The sequence below is a fragment of the Carcharodon carcharias genome, chromosome 15, assembly GCF_017639515.1.
Source record: "Carcharodon carcharias isolate sCarCar2 chromosome 15, sCarCar2.pri, whole genome shotgun sequence".
In the NCBI taxonomy this organism is placed as follows: domain Eukaryota; kingdom Metazoa; phylum Chordata; class Chondrichthyes; order Lamniformes; family Lamnidae; genus Carcharodon; species Carcharodon carcharias.
In genome coordinates, this window is record NC_054481.1 from 50193044 (window position 1) to 50214073 (window position 21030).

General features: G+C 44.2%; 1 protein-coding gene across 3 annotated transcripts in view; it reads left to right on the forward strand.

Moving 5' to 3' along the window:
- Nucleotides 1-21030, forward strand: part of lmf1 (lipase maturation factor 1) — a 662806-nt gene that overhangs the window by 421185 nt on the left and 220591 nt on the right. The gene's annotated exons all lie outside the window — the stretch shown is intronic.

The window sequence follows — 21030 nt, forward strand, 5'->3', positions numbered from 1 at the left end:
CGAGAGAGACTAGATCTAGAGGACAGTTTAAAAATAAAGAGTCTCCCATTTAAGTCGGAAATGAGAATTTTTTTTCTCAGAGTGTTGATTGTCCTTGGAACTCTCTTCCCCCGAGAACAGTGGACCCTACCTGAAAAATCTGACATCGATTCAGCATTTATAAAAGTTGGTAAGCAATCACTACTGATCTGACTTCAAATGGTGTAATTTGGAATTAGTATTGAAGTGCTGAAAAACATGATCCTGCACTATAGGATTCATTAAAAGCACTAAAAAACGCGCGAGACATTGGTGCTTGTCAAGGTTGTAGAAGCAATCTTCTGCGTTTGGAGGTGATCATTAGTAATTTGAAGCACTTGGGAATGCAAGGGAACATAGGCCTTCACCACTCTGGGGGAAAAAACAAGGGCCTGGGATGGGGGAGGTTGTGCGGTAAAGAAATAGTCAACAATGTAAGTAACAAAGTAAACGTGGCACCATTGAGCAGTAACAGTGCGGTGGAATTAAATTTTAAAGTATATACCGAAATAAAAAAACTAGCAACTCACCAAGGCTCTGCGACAGCACTTTCCAAACACGCAACCTCTGCCACCTAGAAAGACAGGGCAGCAGATAAATGGAAACACCGCCTCTTGCAAGCTCTTCTTCAAGCCACACACCATCCTAACTCGCCATTCCTTCACTGTCTCTGTGTCAAAATCCTGGAACTCCCTTCCTAACAGCTCCTGTCCACCTGGCCGCTGCTCTTGAGTACCGATCGCCGAGATCCAGGAGCTGGCGGGCAATAAGGCCTGGGACAACAATGAGGCCTGGCATCAGTCTACACCACCTGCAGCTCATCATCAGCAATGATAGGAGCTCAACAAGCAGTTGGGAGGAGTCCTCATAGCCCAGGGAGGGGTCCTCTCCCACATCCAGGCTGTGCCTGCCCAATAAAACCACACATCCCAGCTTTATGCCTGAAAGTGAAAGATCAGAAAAAGGTAAAAACATAATGCAAATAAAAAAATTTAAAGAAAACAATATATAGCCCAATGCATGGCAACAACCTTGTGGTACACCGTACCTGCCCCAGCTCTTCCCAGATCCCACTTCCTTTACCGTAAGCCAGCAACACCCAGCACCCAGCTCTGATGGCCTGGACCCTTCTGCTTCCCCTCGAGCCTGCTGGAATTGTACCTACAGGGGATAGTGTGTCAGCCTACAGCCCTCCTACCCTCCCTCCTTCTCTATCTCTCCCTCCCTCAGTCTCTCTCCCTCCTCTCTACCTCTCCCTCCCTCTCTCCCTCCTTCTCCACTCCTCCTTCCCTCCCTCTCGACCCCTCCCTCCTTCCCTCCATCCCTCTCTACCTCTATACCTCTCCCTCTCTCTATACCCCTCCCTCTCTCTCTACCGCTCCTTCCCTCTCACTCTTTATACCCCTCCCACGTTCCCTCTCTCTCTATATCTCTCCCTTTCTCTCTCTATACAGCTCCCTTCCTACTCCCATTCTCTCTATACCCCTTCCTCTCTCTTGCTATACCCCTTCATCTCTCTCTCTCTCTATACCTCTCCCTATCTCTCTCTCTGTAACTCTCCCTCCCAATCCCTCTCTACCCCTCCCTATTGCTCTATAGCCTTCCCTCCCTCCCTCTCTCTCTATATCCCTCCCTCCCTCCCTCTCTACCCCTCCTTCCCCCTCTCTCTTTATACCCCTCCCTCCCTCGTCTCTCTATAGCACTTCCTGCCTCCCTCTCTATCTATACCCCATCCTCTCTCTATACCCCTCTCTTTCTCTCAACACCCATCCATCACTCTTTCTTTCTATATCCCTCCTACCCTCCCACCCCCTCTCTCTTCCTCTCTCTCTTTCTCTCTCTGTGTACCCCTCCCACCAGCTCTCTCTCTATACCGCTTCCTCCATCTCTCCCTCTCCACCTCCTTCTCTTCCCCTCACCATATCCACCCCTTCTTCCCTCCCTCCCTCCCTCTCTACCCCTCCGTCCATCCCACCCTCCCTCTACTTCTCTACCTCTCTCTATACCATTCCCTCCCTCTCCCTCTCAATATCACTCTCCCTCTCTCTCTCGCTACCTCCCCTTCCCTCCCTCCCTCCCTCTCTACACCTCCATCCCTCCCACCCTTTTGCTACTTCTCTACCTCTCTCTACACTGTTCCCTCCCTCTCCCTCTCTATAACTCTCCCTCTCTCTCTCGCTACCCCTCCTCCCCTCTGTACCCCTCCATCCCTCCTCTTTCTACCCCTCCCTCCCTCTCTCTCTTTCTATCTACCCGCCCCTTCCCTCCCTCTCTCTCACTCTCTTTCTTTCTCTCTACCTCTCCCTCTCTCCCTCCCTCTCTCTCTACCCATCCCTCCCATTTCTATCTCTCTTTACCCCTCCCTCTCTCTCTCTCTACCATTCCCTCGTCTCTCTCTCTCTCTCTCTGCCCCCTCTCCCTCTCTATCCCTCTCCCTCTCTCCTCTCTCTCCCTCGGGATTGAGAGGCGGGGGAGGTGGTTGGGGGGGGTGGTGGTTGTGGGACTGGGGGATTCATTGTATGGTTGGGAGGGTGCTTGTGGGGAGTGGGGGGGTGGTTGTCAGGTACTGGGTTGTTGGGCTGGAGAGTGGTTGTTGGGGGGTGCTTGTTGTAGGGGTGGAGGCTGGGGGGTGCTTGTCGTAGGGGTGGGGGCTGGGGGGTGCTTGTTGTAGGAGTTGGGGCTGGTGTGTGCTTGTCGTAGGGGTGGGGGCTGGGGGGTGGTTGTCGTAGGGGTGGGGGCCGGGGGCTGGTTGTCGGTTGTTAGGGGTGGGGGCAGTGGTGTGGTTGTTGGAGGGGGGGTGGTTGCCGGGGAAGTGGAGGGCTGGGGGGTAGTTGGGGTCTGGGGGCTGGGGTGCTACCTGTTGAGGGGTTGGGGGTGCTAGGGGGGTGGTTGTCGAGGGGAGCTAGTTGTTGGGGGGGTGAGCGGCTGGGTGCGGTTGTCAGGGGGTCGGGGGAGTGGGGGGGGTGGTTGATTAGGGTTTGGAGGGTGATTGTCAGGGGATGGGGAGTAGGGGTGTCCTTGTCGGTTGTTGAGGGGTTAGGGTGCTTGATGACTGGTTGTCAAGTGGGGCTGGAGTGCTTGGTGGCTGGTTGTTGAGGGGGGTGGGGTCTGGTTGTCGAGGGGCTTGGCCGTGGTTGTTGGGGGGTGGGGGTTGGGGGAGTGGGGGGCTGGTTGTGGAGAGGGTGGGTGGGTGTTAGGCTGGTTGTGGAGGGGGTTGGTGGGGGGCTGTGGAAGTGGTGTAGAGAGGCTGGGGGGCTGTTATGGGGGGTGGATGGTGTAGAGGAGGGTGGGGTAGCTGACACTTTGGGGTGTAGAGGGGTGGGCACTGGGGGTGTCGGTGGTAGGAGGGGGCTGAGGAAACATGGTCAGGTGGTGGGTTTTGGGCATTTGTGTGATATGGGGGTGGGGCTAGGACGGGAGTGTTGGTTAGAGGGGGGTGGGCTGTGGGATGCGATGGGTAGAGGGAGTTTGGTGTAAGGGTGGTGGGTGGGGATGGTGGCTAGGATGGGGTTGAAGGATTAGATGGGGTTTTGGGCGGGGTTGAGCATCGGAGAATTGGGGCGGTGGGGGCGTGGGTGGCAGTGAGTTGCCCCACTAGGCTTGATACTAGTCCATATCTGGTACCTCTGTCTGAAAAAGGCTTTTTAATGTTCTGTTTTAATTCTAAACACAGAAGTACTTCAGCTGTCATTAAATTCAGGGATGTGTGTGTTTGTGTGTGTGTCTGCGTATGTGTGCGGGCTGCTTGAGGGACTTAGTTAATTTCCAACAACAATTTCTAACTATGCTGCAGCTAGCTCTAGAGATTTAGTTAATTTCTAACAACATTCTATCTGTGAGTGCTTAAACAGGCCAGCACTTGCTGTGAGCACACTTTGGAGCTAGCCGATCACTGATCCATGAGGGTTTAACACCAATGATGTCAGGTGAACAGTTGCTGTTTGCAATTGATGTGGTTTCTATGGTTGCAAGCAAATAAATGTTCGCAGTTAATGTGGTTTCAGGTCAGCTCCTTCACTTGATTACTTTCAGATTTCAATTGATCATTTAAAAATCGCTTTAGAACACCGAATTTCGCAAATGAGTTCAAGTTAACATTGTTGCACGCAGAATTCAGTCAAAGTTTCCTGGTAGGGATGGCAAGTCATTGAATGTTTATAAGGCAGAGGTAGATAACCTTTGACTCCCCTTGTTAGTCAAGAATCTATCAGGGGCTAGGCAGAATGTGGAGTTAAGGCCGCCATCAGATCAGCCATGATCTTATTGAATAGCAGAGCAGGCTGGAGGGGCTGATAATTTGTATGTTTGTATAAATGAGTGGAACATGTGCAAAAGAGGTTAAGCCCATTTTTTTACCAGGCTCTGACCAGCCTAATCTGCCCTTATAGGGATTGTGAATGCTGCAAAAGAGCCCCAAACTCCTTTTTCACTCACTCCAGCAAGTAGTGTGTATTATGCCTTTCATGCAGCAAAATATTTCAAAGTGCTTCACAGGAGTATTATCAACCATAGTTTGACAACTAGTTGCATGGGGAGATATCATGATAGGTGAATTAGAACTTTTCAAAGAGGTAGATTTTCAGCAGCAACTTAAAGGAGGAGAGAAATTGAGAGATTTAAGGAGGGAATTTTAGAGCTTCGGGCGAGGCAAATGTAGGCAAGGCTGACAGGGATGAAAATTGGGTTGCGCAAGAGGCCATATTGTTAGCTTGAGTCTAAGTCTGCTTATCTGCTTTCTGCCATTTAAAATAATATTCCAGTTTACCTCGTCAATTCCTTTAACTATATCTTTCACACTTCTGTAACTTCATGTCCTGATTATGATAAGCTAGATCAGCACAGAAAACCCAGAATCAAGTTATCTTCTTTCAAGTCTTGTATAGGATCCTACAGGATCTAATATAACTTTAATAAAGGAGCGTCATCATTTCAGAGGCAGAAAACACATTAGGGTAGCAAATTCCAAGTTAGAGTCTCCATCTCATACACATATCTCTTTGGGCCGTGCTGCTGGTTTATGAAGTGATGTTGCCCTAATATTCAATTTGCAGGAGTCGGACTGCCTCTTGGGCAAATTCAAATTAAAAAATTGAAACCTAAAACAAAAAATTTGAAATAAATTGTTCATCTCTAAAGTACTTAATATGGGTCATAATAAAATATGTTCAAAAACACAGAAAAATAAAAAACAAGCGGAAAATACTAGAAATACTGTGCAGGTCAGGCAGTATATTAGGAGTTAATGTTTCAGTTTTGTATTCAGCCAGAGACAAAGTTAAAGGTGGGGTTGGGAAGTGGAGGAAAGAACTAAGGGGAAAGATTTGTGTTTGGGTGGAGGGACACAAGCAATTAAATGACATTAAAGACCTGCTTTGTGTGGTGTAAAAATCTTTTAAAACAATAAAACATTGCAAGTTAATATATTTCTATTGTGTGTTGTTGACAGTCAAGTGGGAGAAGGATCCAGTTGTCTTGTTCCATGTGGGTACCAGGGGCATAGGTAGGACAAAGAACGAGTCTCTGCTGAGGGAGCATGAGCAGATAGGGACTAAGTTAAAAAACAAAAAAAAAAACGAAGGGAATAATTTTGGCAATACTTTGTTCTTGGCAAGATTTATTGCTCTTTGCCAGTTACCCTGAGAAGGTGATGGAAAATCCTCTTCTTGAACCATCTGCCCATGGGTGTGACATGAAAAGCTCTGTCTACTGCTTTATGTTTCAAAGGAACCTTGACACCCAATGGAAGCTTTGTCCCTTGTTCTTAAGAAAGTTAGAATTTTTCTTTATATTGGAATTTACTTATTCTGAGTATGTGAAATATCCCCTTAAATTCTGCTACTGCTTCTCTATTAATCTATCCTCTAGCCTATTATCCCAGTTCACTTTAGCTAGCTCAGCTTTCGTGCCCACATAGTAGCTCTTATTCAGGTTTAAAATGCTAGTCTTAAACCCACACTTCTCCCTTTCAAACTGGATGCAAAATTCAATCGTATTGTAGTTGCTGCTACCTAGGGGTGCTTTATTCTGATGGGGAGAGGTGACGGCCTAGTAGTACTGTCGCTGGACTAGTAATTCAGAGGCCCAGGGTAATGCTCTGGAGACCCGGGTTCAAATTCTGCCATGGCAAATCGTGGAATTTGAATTCAATAAAAGTCTAATGATGACCATGAAACTATTGTCGATTGTTGTAAAAGCTGAGCTGGTTCACTAATGTCCTTTAGGGAAGGAAATCTGCCGTCCTTACCTGGTCTGGCCTACACGTGACTCTAGACCCACTGCAATGTGGTTGGCTTTTAAAATGCCCTCTGAACCAGGGCAATTAGGGATGGGCAATAAATGCTGGCCAGTGATGCCCACATCCCATGAATGAATAAAAAAAAATTAATTAATCCTGTCACATTACACAATACCAAGTCTGCGCTCTGGTTGGTTCCAGAACGTGCTGCTCTAAGAAACTATCTCAGAAGCATTCTATGAACTCCTCATCCAGTCTACTACTGACAGTCTGATTTTTCCAATTTATATGTAGATTAAAATCACCCGTGATTATTGCCGACCCTTTATTACAGGCACCCAATATTTCTCCTTGTACAATTTGGCATACATTGTGTATACAGTTCGGGGTTACAGCCCGTAGACCACTCCCACTCATGACTTCTTTCCCTTACTATTCCTAATCTCCACCCAAACTGATTCTACATTCTGATCTCCTGAACCAAGGTAATCTCTAACTATTTGCACCAATGCCATCCTTGATTAACAGTGCTACTCCTCCACCTTTACCTAGCTTCCTATTCTTCGTGAATGTCATATAACCCTCAATATTCAAGACTCAATCCTTGTCATTCCGCAGCCTCGTGTCCATAATGGCTATCAAATCATATTTATTTACTTCAATGTGCACTATCAATTCAGATACAGAGCCTTTAGTTTTGTCTTTTTGTTATGTCTGTAACATTGAGGGTGGAATTTTATGGCCCCTCCCATCAGCGAGATTTTTCGATCCCGCTGAAGTCTGGACTTTTGAACAGCTTGCTGCATTTTACAGCCCCTCCCCCACCACAACGGGGCCATAAAATTCAGCCCCTAGCCTTGACTGTTGGTGTATTCTCAGGTTTTTTCTCTCTGTCCCTTCCTGCCATTCTCTGACCCTCACTTCCCATATTACTATTTTTTTCTCCTGCCTTGACACTACCCCTTGATTTGTAACCCAAGCTTGATTCCTCACCCCTTGTTTAGTTCAGTTTAAAGCCCTTTCTACTTCCCGAGTTACATGGCTTGCTAGAACACTGGTCCCAGCAATGTTCGGGTGTAGACCATCCCAACAGTACAACCCCCACTTTCCCCAGCACAGTTGCTAGTGCCCCACAAACTAAAACCCACTACTTCCACGCCAGTCTTTGAGCCATGCATTAATTTCTCTAATCTTATTTGCCCTATGCCAATTTGTACATGGGTCAGGTAATAATCCTGAGATTATTACCTTTAAGGTTCTGCTTCTTAATTTGGTGCCTAGCTCCTCACATTGACTATGCAGAACATCCTTCCTCATCCTGCCTATGTCGTCGGTACCTGCATGGACCACGACAACTGGATCCTCCCCCTCCCATTGCAAGTTCCTCTCCGGCCCTGAGCAAATGTCTCGAACCCTAGCACCAGGTAGGCAACACAGCTGGCTGTACTCTCATTCTTTGCTGCAGAGAACAGTGTCAATCCCCCTCTCTACAATGTCCCCTACTACCACCACATTCCTTCTTGCTCTCCCCACTTGAATGGTTTCCTGTACCACGGTGCCATGGTCAGTCAGCTCACCCACTCTGCAGCCCCCACTCTCATCCAAGCAAGCTGAAAGAACCTCAGCACTGTTGGACAATTGCAGAGGCTGATACTTTTGTATTCCTGCCCTCTGGGTCCCCTTACCTTCCTCAGTTGCAGTCACACCCTCCTGTGTCTGACCACCTTCCAAATCAGAAGACTCTATCCCAAGGGGTGTGACCGCCTCCTGGTACAAAATGTCCAGGCAACACTTCCCCCTCCCTGATGTGTTGCACTATCTGCAGCTCGGCTTCCAGCTCAATGACCCTGAGCTGAAGCTCCTCGAGCCACAGACACTTACTGCAAATGTGCTTGCCCTGGATCATACCCTTATGTGTTTTAATTAACTCCTTAATTATTTTATTCAATTATTTATTTTATGTTTTCTATTAATCCTACCACAAATTCCTGCACTATTTTAAATCTTAGGAATAGAATAGACCTTAACCACTCACCAGATACTTACCAGATATTCACCAAACAGCTAACTTCATCCCCTGTAGTAGAGCAAGAACTAGTTCCTACAGGGTGAAAAAGTTAGAAAAAGCAAAGGAGCACCTCCCCCCTTCCTCACTGAACTCCCTCAACTCACAAAACTCTGTTGAGGTTGCACTCCAGTGCTAGGTCACACTGAAATGTCTGAATTTATATACTGTAGATATAAAGGCACTAGCTGAGCCCAAGTACAGAAAAACAGTTCAAGCTAGTTTCTTAATTAGCTATCTTCAGCTGCTCCCCAATGGATAGCTTCTATCTCCCCGCTTGGGCCCCAGGGTGAGATTTAGAATTTAAACAGTACTTGCAGTAAATTGTTAAATATTAAATACAAACAATATTAGATATTTAGAAAGAGATTTAATGCTCCCTCAACTCACCAAACTCCCAGTACTCTATTGAGGTCACACTCCAGTTTTGGACTGGAAAGGAATAGTCGGCTAGGTTCGAAGGAAACTGGATAAACGCTTGAAGGGGAAGAATTTGCAGGGCTTTGGGCAAGGGGAATGGGACTAATTGGATAGCTCTTTCAAAGAGTCAGTACAGGTAAGATGAACAGTATGGCTTCCTGTGTTTATGTATCATTCTATGATTCTAGTGAAATAGAGCTTACTAAGAAATGATTCTCTTCGGAAATGCCTCTTTGGAGTGCTGTGGTCCATATCACAATAGCTAAGAAACTTGTCTGAGCACATAGAGTGCTTGAGGTGTCTTTACATCAAAATGTTCTTCAGTTGGCACAATAATTCTTATCCTCTCAACTTTTTTAGTTTAAACTTGTATTGTTGAAGCTAGTTGCCACTTCAAAAGCTAAGGACAGAAGTTTGCCCTCGGCAGGCAGCCGAACTCCACTGCCGAAGCAGGTCCCGCTGCCATTTTAAGTGGGCAGGCCAATTAAGGCCCACCCAGCAGCCTGCCCGATGGGAAGCGCTTCCTGTGCTGGGGGGGAAGGATTCCCCACCTGTCAAAGTGCGCTCTTTTGCGCATGTGCGCGAAGGAGCGCACTGCTCCCTGAGACCAAGTGCTGTCTCAGGGAGATCAGTGAAAGTGTTACAAAGTTAAAAAATAGAAAAATAAAAAAATTATTAACATGTCCCCCTCATGTGACAATGTCACACGAGATGGGACATGTTAATAAATATCACGTAGATTTTATTAAAGTTTTTAAAAACGGACATGAAACCTCATCCCGCCAGTGGATGAGGTTTCATGTATTATAATAGCCCGCTGGGACTCCTGGCCTGCCCGCCAATCTTAAGGTTGGACGGGCACGGTCTTTAGTTATCTTAATTACTCTGTCAGTGGCCTCAATTGGCCATTGACAGGTCGGCGGGCAGACAGCTAATTTCGCTGTCTGCCCTCCTTCCTAAAGAGTTAAATGGACCGAGATGACGTTGGGGGTTCCTCCCGTCGTCATCCCGCGTCATTTTCCCGTCACTGTCGGGAAAAGTCAAGCCTAAGTTAGCATAGGAAAAATAATGATTGTGCAGACAAAAAGGCAAAGTGCAAAATACTGAAAGGTAGCAAAGATGTAGCAGCTGTCAGAGGCTTTTATTGAGGCTGCTCAGTCTTTGTGAGCAAGGCTGATGTTGTGGGTGGATCTTCTCTGAAGTGCTCAAATTTTGACCTGTGGCAGTTTGTAAAATGGTCTCTTCCTTAATCCCCTATGCACATCACCTCCCCTCAACCCCCACCCCCCATCCCCCCCCAAAAAAAAGTGCACCATATGGGATTAGGTGTAAACCCCTGATTTCCAGAGCCATGACCATTGCCTGCAGCCCCAGTGCTCTTAGCAGGGCTTGGAAGAAGGTGGTGGTAAATCAATTTGTCTTATGCCATCAGGATCTTGCTCCCAGCTCCTCCTTCGATCCCCATTTAAGTGCACATATCTGCTGTAGGAGCTAATCTATATCCCCACATCCCCCAATCCAGGAAGTACTGTGGGTGTACCTATACCACATGGACTGCAGCAGTTCAAGAAGGCAGCTCACCACCACCTTCTCAAGGACAATTAGGGATGGCCAATAAATGCTGGACCAGCCAGCCAAGCCCACATCCCATGAATGAATATTAAAAAAAAGAGAAGTGAGTATTTCTTTGACGTAAGGAAGAGGAAAGTTTGTCTACAAATGCTTATTGTTTCTAGTCAACTCATTACTGTTTGGGTTCACTATGCTGATCTGTATTCTGTGGACATTGGCCCTATATTTTAGCTGTTGCTTGAATACTAGTGGATGATTTTGGTTTGGGTGAGATTAAGGATGTCTACATGTATAATACAAAAGTATTAAACCTTCATCAGACAAAGTATTCAATTGTTTTGTACAGTAACATTTTGTATTTATTGTTGTTCCAAAAGCAGATTTTTAAAAATGTTTTCCCATTTAAGACTGAGATGAGGAGGAATTTCTTCTCTCAGAGGGCTGTTAGTGTTTGGAATTCCCTTCCCCAGTGGAGGCTGGGTCATTGAATGTGTTCAAGACTGAATTGGACAGATTTTTGATTGACAAGTGAGTCAAGGGTTTATGTTCTTATTTTCTATCCCTGAATGTCTCATAATGCAGAATTCCTCCAGTGACGGAGCTCCTTTAAATTTTATTCAGGTGCCTAGTTCAGAAAAACACATTGTGCAAAGTCATGAAGTATATTTTGCGGGTCATTAGTCAATACTTGTTGCCATTGGGCTGCATTACATCAGTGTGTTTCTCTGTACTTGAGTGACAAATCACTTGATAGTTTGATGGTTTGCAGGCATGATAGTCTATTTCTCTACTGTCTGATTGCTCTAGCCGGGGTTCCTAAAAGGGCTCCATCTCCTGCTGACATGTGGTTATTATAATTGCACTGCACATCTTTAACCTTTCTCCCTTTAGGGCATTTCAAAATTGATTACAGTCGTAAGGCACTCAGCTGATTTCAGTTGTCTATGTGCCTAAATAAGACTCTAATAATTAAATGTATAAATACTGAGTGAGCATGTTAGTTGAAATTAGGATGATTTTTCCATTAGTCTTTCTTTTAGGATGGTTGGTGAACTCCCACACAGCTACCTACATATTAGATCATTTGGACTACCAATAATCTATTTATTCTCAGTGTCAGCTGTGGCTCAATGGTGGCAGGCCTGAGTCAAAAGGGGTTCTCTGGAGCCCTACTCCATAGACTTATGCAAAAAATCTAGGGTGACACTTCAGTACAATACTAAGGGAGTGTTGGCAGTGCCAAGTTATGAGTGAGCCGTTAAACAAAACCCTGTCCGCCTTTCGAGTGGACATAGCACTATTCAAAGAAGTGGAGGAAGGTATTCCCTGGTGTTCAGGCTAATATTTACTCCTCAACTGACTTGACTAAAGCCTATTATCTAGTCACTGATCTTATTGCTGTTTGCGGGAGTTTGCACAAATTGGCTCATGTGTTTCCTACATTAAAAACAGTGACTACGTTTAAAATGCATTACCTGTAAAGTGTTCTGGGATATTCTAGGATTGGAAGCAAGAGAAAAACTACAAAGTTTTACCTTCAATGACAAATAATAGCCCTGAAATTTCATTGGGTGGGCCGGGGTGGGGGTTTCTCTTAGTTCCCACCATGACTCTATGATTTCTTTAGGATCTCAACAATCTCACGCAGAGTTAGAGCAAGAGACCATACAAATACCCATAAAATCTTTTGGGCCATTACATTTCAACAGTGCATTTAGTGAATATTGAAGAAAAGAAAAGCAAACTAGATTGATTTTCATATAGCTCACCCCTGAATGTTTTTTTTTGCTTTAAAAGGCACATATTCAAGACAATACAGTAATAGTTTATGAAACTCACAAGAATTGTGATGAAATAGTGAAAGTCATGAAAAATAAATAAGCATATTAGTGTCAGCTTGGTTCAGTAATAGCACTCTCTCACTTGAGTTGGAAGCTTAGGTGTTCAATGCCACTCCAGGCACTTGAGCACATGATCTAGGTTGACATTGCAGTGCTATCCTGAGCCCTGAATTGACAGCGGTTCTGTCAAAATTGGCGGTGCCACCTTACTACTTCTAGCCCTGTCAGCACATCCTTCTCCTCCTTTCTCTCTTGTGTACTTGTCTAACTTCCCCTAAAATACATTCATGGTATTCACCTCATTTAAATGCAAGTGCTTTCTTTACTAATGAGAAAATAAATATTTTTAAATAAACAAATTTGTCCACAGTAGCAGCCAACAATAAAACATTTATTTTCATTTCTTCAATGTAATGTGTTCCTAATCAGATCCTTGATGATGTTTAATTTCAGTGTCTTTACTTTCTTGCATATAATTACATTGAATTTACAGCACAGAGACAAGTCATTCAGCCAATCTGGATCATCTCCCACCTTACTACTTCTAGCCCTGTCAGCGTATCCTCCTCTTCCTTTCTCTCTTGTGTATTTGTCTAAATTTCCTTAAAATGCATTCATGGTATTCATTTCATTAACTCTGTTTAAGAAAAAACACCTCTATGCACTGAGCGCTTTGCAATGCATTGCCTGATGGGATGGTGGAAACAGATTCAGTGGTAGCTTTCAAAACTGAATTGGATAAATGCTTCAAGGAAGAAAAAATGTAGGGTATGGGAGAAGAGTTGGGAAGTGGGACTAACTGGATTGTCTGTGAAAGAGCCAACATAGAGTTGATGGGCTGAGTAGCCTCTTTCTATGCTTTAGTAGATTCTGTGATTGTGAGTTTCATATTCTAACCACCCTCAGCATAAAACAATTTTTCCTGGATTTATTATCATTAATTTATATTCGTCAGTTATGGATTTCCTCCAAAAGTAGAAACATCCATGTAAATGCTACCAAACCCTTTCATAACTTTAAAGATCTCTATTAGACCCCACCTCAAGCTTGTCTTTTCTGAAGAAGAGCCTCAACCTCCTCGATCGTCCCAGATACTTATAGCCTCTCAGTTCTAGTATCGTCTTTGTATATCTTTTTTGCACCACCTTCAGTGCCTGTTAATGCAAAGATAAATTGATGAAGTCCAGGAGCTCTTGCTTGCCTCTCCTCAAAGCATGAGAAACCACAATTCAACATCAAATCTGCATGACGTTTGGAAAGAACTTGACCTTCATTGTCATATGGCATCATCATAACCCCTGAGGTGATTGTGGCCATGTAACACAACCTTAGCCATCTGTTAATTCACATTCAAGCTGACAGCTTTTTAACTGTACAAAACATTGCTACTCACTTCAGAAAAATTTATTTCAATTGAACAATATAAAAAGCTCCATAATTTGTTCTTTTTGAACAGTCCTGAATGCTCTAGTTTCCAACGTGGAAAAATTAGCATTTGGACTATATCCTGAAGAAATGTTTTTCTCCATTAGAATGTACCGTAATTAAATAAATATCTCGGCTTCCACAGTGTTTTTTTTAACTTGATGCTGTTTATTTTCTTTAATTTTATTGAATGTGCAGTGCAGAACTGGTTACAGAAGCACATGTGCCCAGCTTCATCATTTTTTTTGTTGTAAGTTACATGTGCAGAGCAATAACCAAAGTGATCAATGAGTGAATGATGGATCTCTGGCGCTTTCTCTGGCTTACACAATTTAATTAACTTAGTATTTGATGATAGGCAGGCCTACTGTTTTGCTGTAGTAATTTTTTTAAATGGAAATCAAACTGTATATATGGAGTTTAAAGCTTTATTGTATTGCTGTGAAAATGAGTGGGATAGTCCCAACATGTGGACTTAACTCTTGATTACCCTGTTTACTTAAACTGATTGCCTTCTCAGTTTAAAGGTTATTGATTATTAAAATTGTAAGTATTAAACACCCATTTTAGAAATTGCCTGATATTATGCATCTCATTGGTAATGCCTGATGATGGTGATAACAAGGCAACAGGTTGATGTCTGAAACTCTGTTTTATCTTGATCAATAAGTGTTGACAAATGAAATAGACACTGATCGCGTTGCCCAGTTTTACTGCTGCCAGTCTACATTGGCTGATCTTGCCACTGTCTGATTTTGGAATAAATCAGATTATCTGATGAAATTTAGACATGATAAAGGGTGAAATAGCTGACATGAGATTACTTGCTGGATGGCTCCTTCATTGAGTAAGGACATTGCAAAGTATGTTAGTAGCTTCCTGGTACAGTTGGAGTAGAACAGTAACTCCATCTTGGTATGGGGTTAGAGAGAAAATAGCGAATAAATGCATTTTGCTCTGTGGGCTGTGAAGGAGGATACCTTTCATTTACCTTTGTAGTTCTGTTCTGTTTGTACATATGGAGGCGATTTTCTGAGATGTATGTTTGCAGATGAGGTTACAAGCTGCCAGTGTGTACTTGTAAAACTATCCTCAATTACGAACCAAAAACACATTTAGGGCCGTCAGTATATGATGCTTTTTTAACTAGGTGACCTGTTGTTATACACTTTGGACATCATTGCCTGTCTTACATAGTCAAACAGATTAATATTATATCCAGCAAGTGTCTGGCATATGTTCTCTGGTTAGAATGTTGAACTTTGCATCAATGATAAGTCAACAAAGTTAAATATTATTCAATTCTTCATCCTTAAGAAGAACTGAAAGAGGAACTTGTTACCACAGTGGAGTTGTTAAGGGGAATAGCATTGATGCTATTGTGGTCCCCTTAGAGACCAAAACTTTTTAAAAGAGATGGATTTTCCAAACGACCAATGGAAATATCTGAAGGATGAGATTTCACATTTTAGGACTTTTGCTGTAATAGAAAAATTAGTCAACAAAGATAAAACATTAATTTACAGGCGACTGATACATAAAACTAAAGAAAAAGATAAATTCTGTCTTGACTGACCAACTCAACATATGGCTTACGAAATGCTTTTACTCTACGCCACGCTTCTGGCAGATATGTAGCATTGAAGGGACAGTTTCAAAGTCACCCCCAGCTCTCCAGCAGCAGAGGTTCACCTCATCCCGCCATGCCAAGCCAAAATTCCAGCATCCTCCGACAGTCATTCCACTCTGCCTGAAATTTCTGCATCCGATTATCACCAGCAAGGCACACCATGGGTAGGATCTCCCGGTTGGCGAGCGGGGGCGGGGCCTGCTTGCCGACGCGGGATGACGTCGGGTAGAACTCCCGACGACACCCATGTCATTTCCATTTTCAGGTCAGCGGGTGCGCAGCCAAGTCAGCTGTGCACCCTCCGACCTGTCAACAGCCTATTGAGGCCATTGAAAAACTAATTAAGATCATTAATGGACCTGCCCATCCAACCTTAAGGGCTTCGGAAAAAGCATGAAACCTCATCCACGGGCGGGATGAGGTTTCATGAGGGTATTTAAATTTATATTTAAAGGTTTCAGTAAAAGTTATGGACATGTCCCAACGCATGTGACAGTGTCACATGGGACATGCCAGGGAATTTTTTTTATTATTTATATTACAAATTTTAATTTCAAGCTGATTGCCCTGAGGCAGCACTTAGATTTAGGAAGATCTGTGCGCTCTTTCGTGTGCGAAAGAGCACATTCCCAGCTGAGGTAATCAACCCCACTTGCACAGAGCGCATAGCTTGGCCCGCCCATGTAAAATGATGGCGTGCCCCCAATTGGGGGCGCTGATCAGAGGCACGCCTGCTCCCGCACTTCCCTCCCTCAAAAGAGGGAAAATGTTTCCCCATGTTTTCCCTGCTTGTCCCCGCAGCAGCTTTTTGTCTCAGCAGCAGCTTTTATTTTGTCCTGTGTGAGAGAGGTGCTAAAACTGCCACTTAACACCTCAATAGATTTCTATCTGAGTTTCTTTCCCCATAGGTATTTATTAGAACTGAGCTGTTTACCAGGAATTCACTACATCTCCTTTGCAGAGCTTTCTGTTTTACTCTAAGTTAAAAGGAAACCTTAAAACCTAATCGTCTTATAAAGTTCAGCTTTCTTAATAATACGTTTAAGTAGAAGCGAGATAAACAGATGGAGGGTGAAAAGAATAGAAAAATTAGACTCCTAGGATTGGATGAAGAGGGGTGGAAAGAGCTCATGTGGAGCACCAGTTTGCACATGTTGGGCTTAATGGCCTGTTTCTGTACTGTAAGTTCGATATAGTACTCTGTTCACAGATGCCCTTGAATGTGCTCACCTTCAGTGCAAGAATTAAAAGTTCTATCTTTCTTCTTGCTTTTCCTGGCTTCAGCAAGCATTCTGGACATCAGCTTCACTCTTGTATATGTTGTAGTTTAGTACAATTTGTCGCTTATCTGAGCCCTGAGTTTATGACCATTGAATAACTCGGTAATTTTAATAGGCAAATAAGCAAGTTTGCATTACAGCACAACTGTCATTGCATAGAATTTGATAGTGTTTGATATGCAAGCTGTTCTTTTTGTCTTATTATTGTGAAGAATTTATCTTCACAGAAGTCTTTTAGACTTTGAGGTTGGATGAAGGATTTGGTCAGAATTATGCAGAAATAATGATCAACACTCCAATACGTCCCAAAAAGCATTGGATTGGTGCAGGCTTTAATGTGCAGATTTTATTTTGTGGGTATGACATATGGCATTTCACAAGACAAGATGACAAGATAGAGATTGATGCTCCATTTTAGCTCATCCATCCAGAAAGCAATTGGTCTTCCCATTATAGTATGTATTTGTCCCTTAAATGACACCCAAATTTTTGCTACGGGCCTCCCCTGAGGCTGAATCCAACTCTTAGATACTCTTTGGGCAGAATTTAACGTAGGCTACTGGGATCTCGATCTCGTCCACGAGCTGGCGAGAGTCCCACACAGCCTTTTTTTGGGAAGGCTGGCCATACTAAGCACCAATCAAGCTCTTAACTGTGCGATGTTGGGCCTTCCCCAGGGGTGGAAATCCTGCCTGCTGAGAACTGTCGACCAATCAGAGATGGGCAGCTCTTCATTGCTCAGCAGTGCCACCAGGGCAGCAGTGGCTGCTGTTGGTAGCGCACCCACCAAGGTCCAGGATTGCAGAGGGACCCTGGTCTTTTTTAAGCCCATTCACTTCTTCCATAACCATCATAGTTTATGGCTTCATGAGGATTCTGGGTCCAAGGCCTTGAGAAGATGCAGTATGGTATCGGGGATGAGAGACTTCACTTAAGTGGAGAAACAAGAGAAACTTGGATTGCTCTCAGAGCAGTGAAAGGTTAATGGGAGATTTAACAGAAATGTCCAAAATTATAAGCGGTCTTGATAGAGTAGCCACCGGAGATTTTTTTCTACAGGCAGGAGGGTCAGTAACCAAAGACACAGATTTAATGTAATTTAAGGTAATTGTCAAAAAATCCATGGAGGAAATGAAGAGAAATATTTTTTAATAGCAAATTGTTATGCTCTTTATTGCACTGCCTGATATGATCATTGAAGTAGATTTAATAGTAACTTTCAAAAGGGAATTGGATAAACACTTGAAAGTGAAACATTTGTAGAGCCATGTGGCAAGAGCAGGGTAGTGGGACTAATTAGGTAACTGTTTCAGAGAGTCAGCACAAACACAAAGGACTGAATGGTCTCTTTCTGTGCTGTATGAATCTATGATTCTATAATTCATGCATTTTGATTTGCACTTATTCTTTAAACTTGCAAATCTCATTGTCACCAACAGACCAAATCATCTTGTAGGTTTTGCTTACAGAGTGGAATAATTTATCGTTTCAAAGTATTTCAGCCAGTAGCCAATTTGAAGCCGAGACATTATCTGTGGTCTGGGCACTGGCATCAGTAAATTCATGCGACCCAGTTATGAAGCAAATCTTTTTTATCAGTTACACTACATACTAATTTATTTTATCTAGGATTTTAGCATTTTAAAAAATTTGGTGACGACACAAAACTTAGATTTGAAGTATTGGGCCTGAACTTCCTCGGAGTGACAATCAATGTCTGATTGCCATGCTGTGTCCAATTTCTTACCTTAATTTTTTTTGAACCTATCGCACCTGACCTTCCGACTTAGACCGCATTCCTGAGGCCCAGTGTCAAAGTGCAGCTGAGTCAAAGCAAAGGAGGCCATACCCCCGTTTTTTTACAACACTAGCTGCCTAAACCAGTTAAGTTAAAGGTCCATTGAAGTTTCAAGGTCCTTGACCTGCCAAGGGGAAGGTAAGTGTCTAAGGTAATTGGATAGGATTTGGAGGAGTGGGAGGGGTGTTGTAGGGGGCTGGAATTTGAGGTCGTGGTGGGAGATAATCGGAGGTCAACGACTGGATTGCAGGCCGGGGTGGAATGTGGCAGGTGTGGTGGTTGAAGGTCGGGGGTAGTTGTCAAGGGTCGGAGGTTAGGGGTGTTGGTCAGAGGTCGGTGGTTTGGTTGGAGGTTGGGGGGGGGGTCAGAGGTGGGGGTTGGTCAGGGGTTTGGAGGTGGTGGGTGGTTGGCGGTGGGGTCAGAGGGAGGAGGTTGCCGGTCAGGTCGGACCTTGGCGGGAGGGTGGTAGAGACTGGGAGGTCGGGGATTGGGTTGGGCTTTGGAGGCTGGTCGGGAGGGGTCAGGGCTCGGGGTGTGGTGATGTGATGAGGGTGAGAGTCAGGCCTGGCGGTGGTGTGCGATGGGGTGGAAGAGTCCCCACGGGTTGGGGAGTCCCTGTCAGGGGTTGTAGTCCTGAAGGGTGGGTGGAGACCAGGGGGGTGGGGGGAGGGGTGCGGGGGGGCAAGTTGGGGAGGGCAGGGGCAGGCAGGGAGTTGCAGGGCGGGGCGGGAGGGGCAAAGGAGGCGAGGGAGAACCTTGGGGGGTTTGGGGGAGGCCCCTGTGGGGGGTTTGGGGGGATGGCAGTAGACCCCCTGGCCAGTTGCAGGGGGCTGTAGGGTTAGTCCAGTGGGGTAGGGAGATGGTCGGAATGACCAGTGGGTCTGTATAATAGTTACCCAGAAGTTAGAAGTGGTTTTATTCTTTTTAACTTATTCTGGTTAACTATTCATGTAACCTAGTTGGAACCATCTGAAGTTTGCGATTTAAATCGCATTTTTGGATGGTTCCCAGTGCAGGACATTTGCCCACGGGAAATTTGGACTTCTGGGCATTGGTGTACAAACTTTACCTGGGAACGTCCGAAGGGGATTTCCCAGTGCATCTTTGGGGTACCTGCCCGTGCACCTTTGGGGTACCCACAATATGATACTGGGGAGCTTGCAAGTTATGGCCCATTACCTTTTTTCAACCATCGAGATTAGTTTGACACAGTAAGTGTTAGCAAATTAGTGAATTGAACATGTCTGGGCCGATTTACTGCACCAAGTGAACCAAGAGTTAATTGCTTCTGAGTTTCCTCAGATTTAGTGTCTCCAAAACCCCATGCTGTTGAATTTATTGTTCCATGGAATGTTAAAGTCACAACACAATGCAGTTAGTAAAATTTACAAGCAATAAAATGTAGATCTCATATTATTCTAGGAAGGACACATAATTCCTTAAATTTGTAATTTTACCTGCCCGCTGTGCACTCAGGACTGGAGCTGCAGAACACCAGGGCTACAGTGTGGTCTTAGATCTGCAGTTCGGGTGTGGAACACTCCCTCACCTCTCAGCTCTTGGGTGTTTCACTTCTACAGCTCTGTCACTGTTTCCCATCAACTTGAGCCCCGCAGAACAGCAGGAACAGCTTTGTTGCCTTGTCAAAACCAGTGCACAAGTGGCTTGAGAGTCCACTACAGTAAAATGTGCCTTCTGGCCTCATTTGGTGGTTAGCAGAGAAACTGGAAGCTACAATGCATGAAAAACATTGATTAACCCCTTAGGTAATACAATGTGGTGTTTGGACCAGAACAAGACTGTTAACTGTCATTGCAACAGTGTCTACACTTCAAAAAGTGCTTTATTGGCTGTAAATCACTTTGGAGCATTGGGTAATCATGAAAATTGCTATATAAATGCAAGTTTTTCTTTGTTATTATTTTGATACAGAGGATTATTAACAGAAAGGATGGTTTATTTAGTGTTCACTAATTCATTTACAGTAATCATTAGAAAACTAGAAAAATACTTATTGTTGTTGTTGTTTTGAAACAGTAAACCCATACATTCAGTAACACTGATATTTGGATTTGCAAAGTTCTCAATGGTCTGAACAAGCATAATGACTTTTCTATAAATCTACCAGTTCAGCTGAAGCAACTTTCAGCAGCTCCCCTCTTGCTCTGTTTGACTTGTGAACTTGTTCTGTTTCATATAATCTTAAATTTGGGATTATCTTTTTTTTCACTTATATGATTGTACTTCTGTTTCTTGGTGTATCACGTTATACTATTGCATGAAATAACAGAACTGACGGCTATTTTAAAAATATTTATTGGCCTTTTTTAAAATCAATTGTTTGGTAAGTCGAAACAGACATATTGGGGCAGTACAAAAACAGAATTACCTGGAAAAACTCAGCAGGTCTGGCAGCATCGGCGGAGAAGAAAAGAGTTGACGTTTCGAGTCCTCATGACCCTTCGACAGAACTTGAGTTCGAGTCCAGGAAAGAGCTGAAATATAAGCTGGTTTAAGGTGTGTGTGTGGGGCACCGCCGTACCCTTTTTCAAAGCTGCGCGTGCCCCCAGTTTCATTTTATCCTTCGGCTCATCCGACGCCTCAACAAGAAACTTTTTCTCTTTCTCTCAAGTGCTAAGGAACGCAAGCTCCAACAACTCATCGACACCAACACCCATCTAGGACCCTCCACCCCTGCCTGTCCCTCCGTCCCCACCCCATCTTCCAATCCCAACCCCAGCCGTGT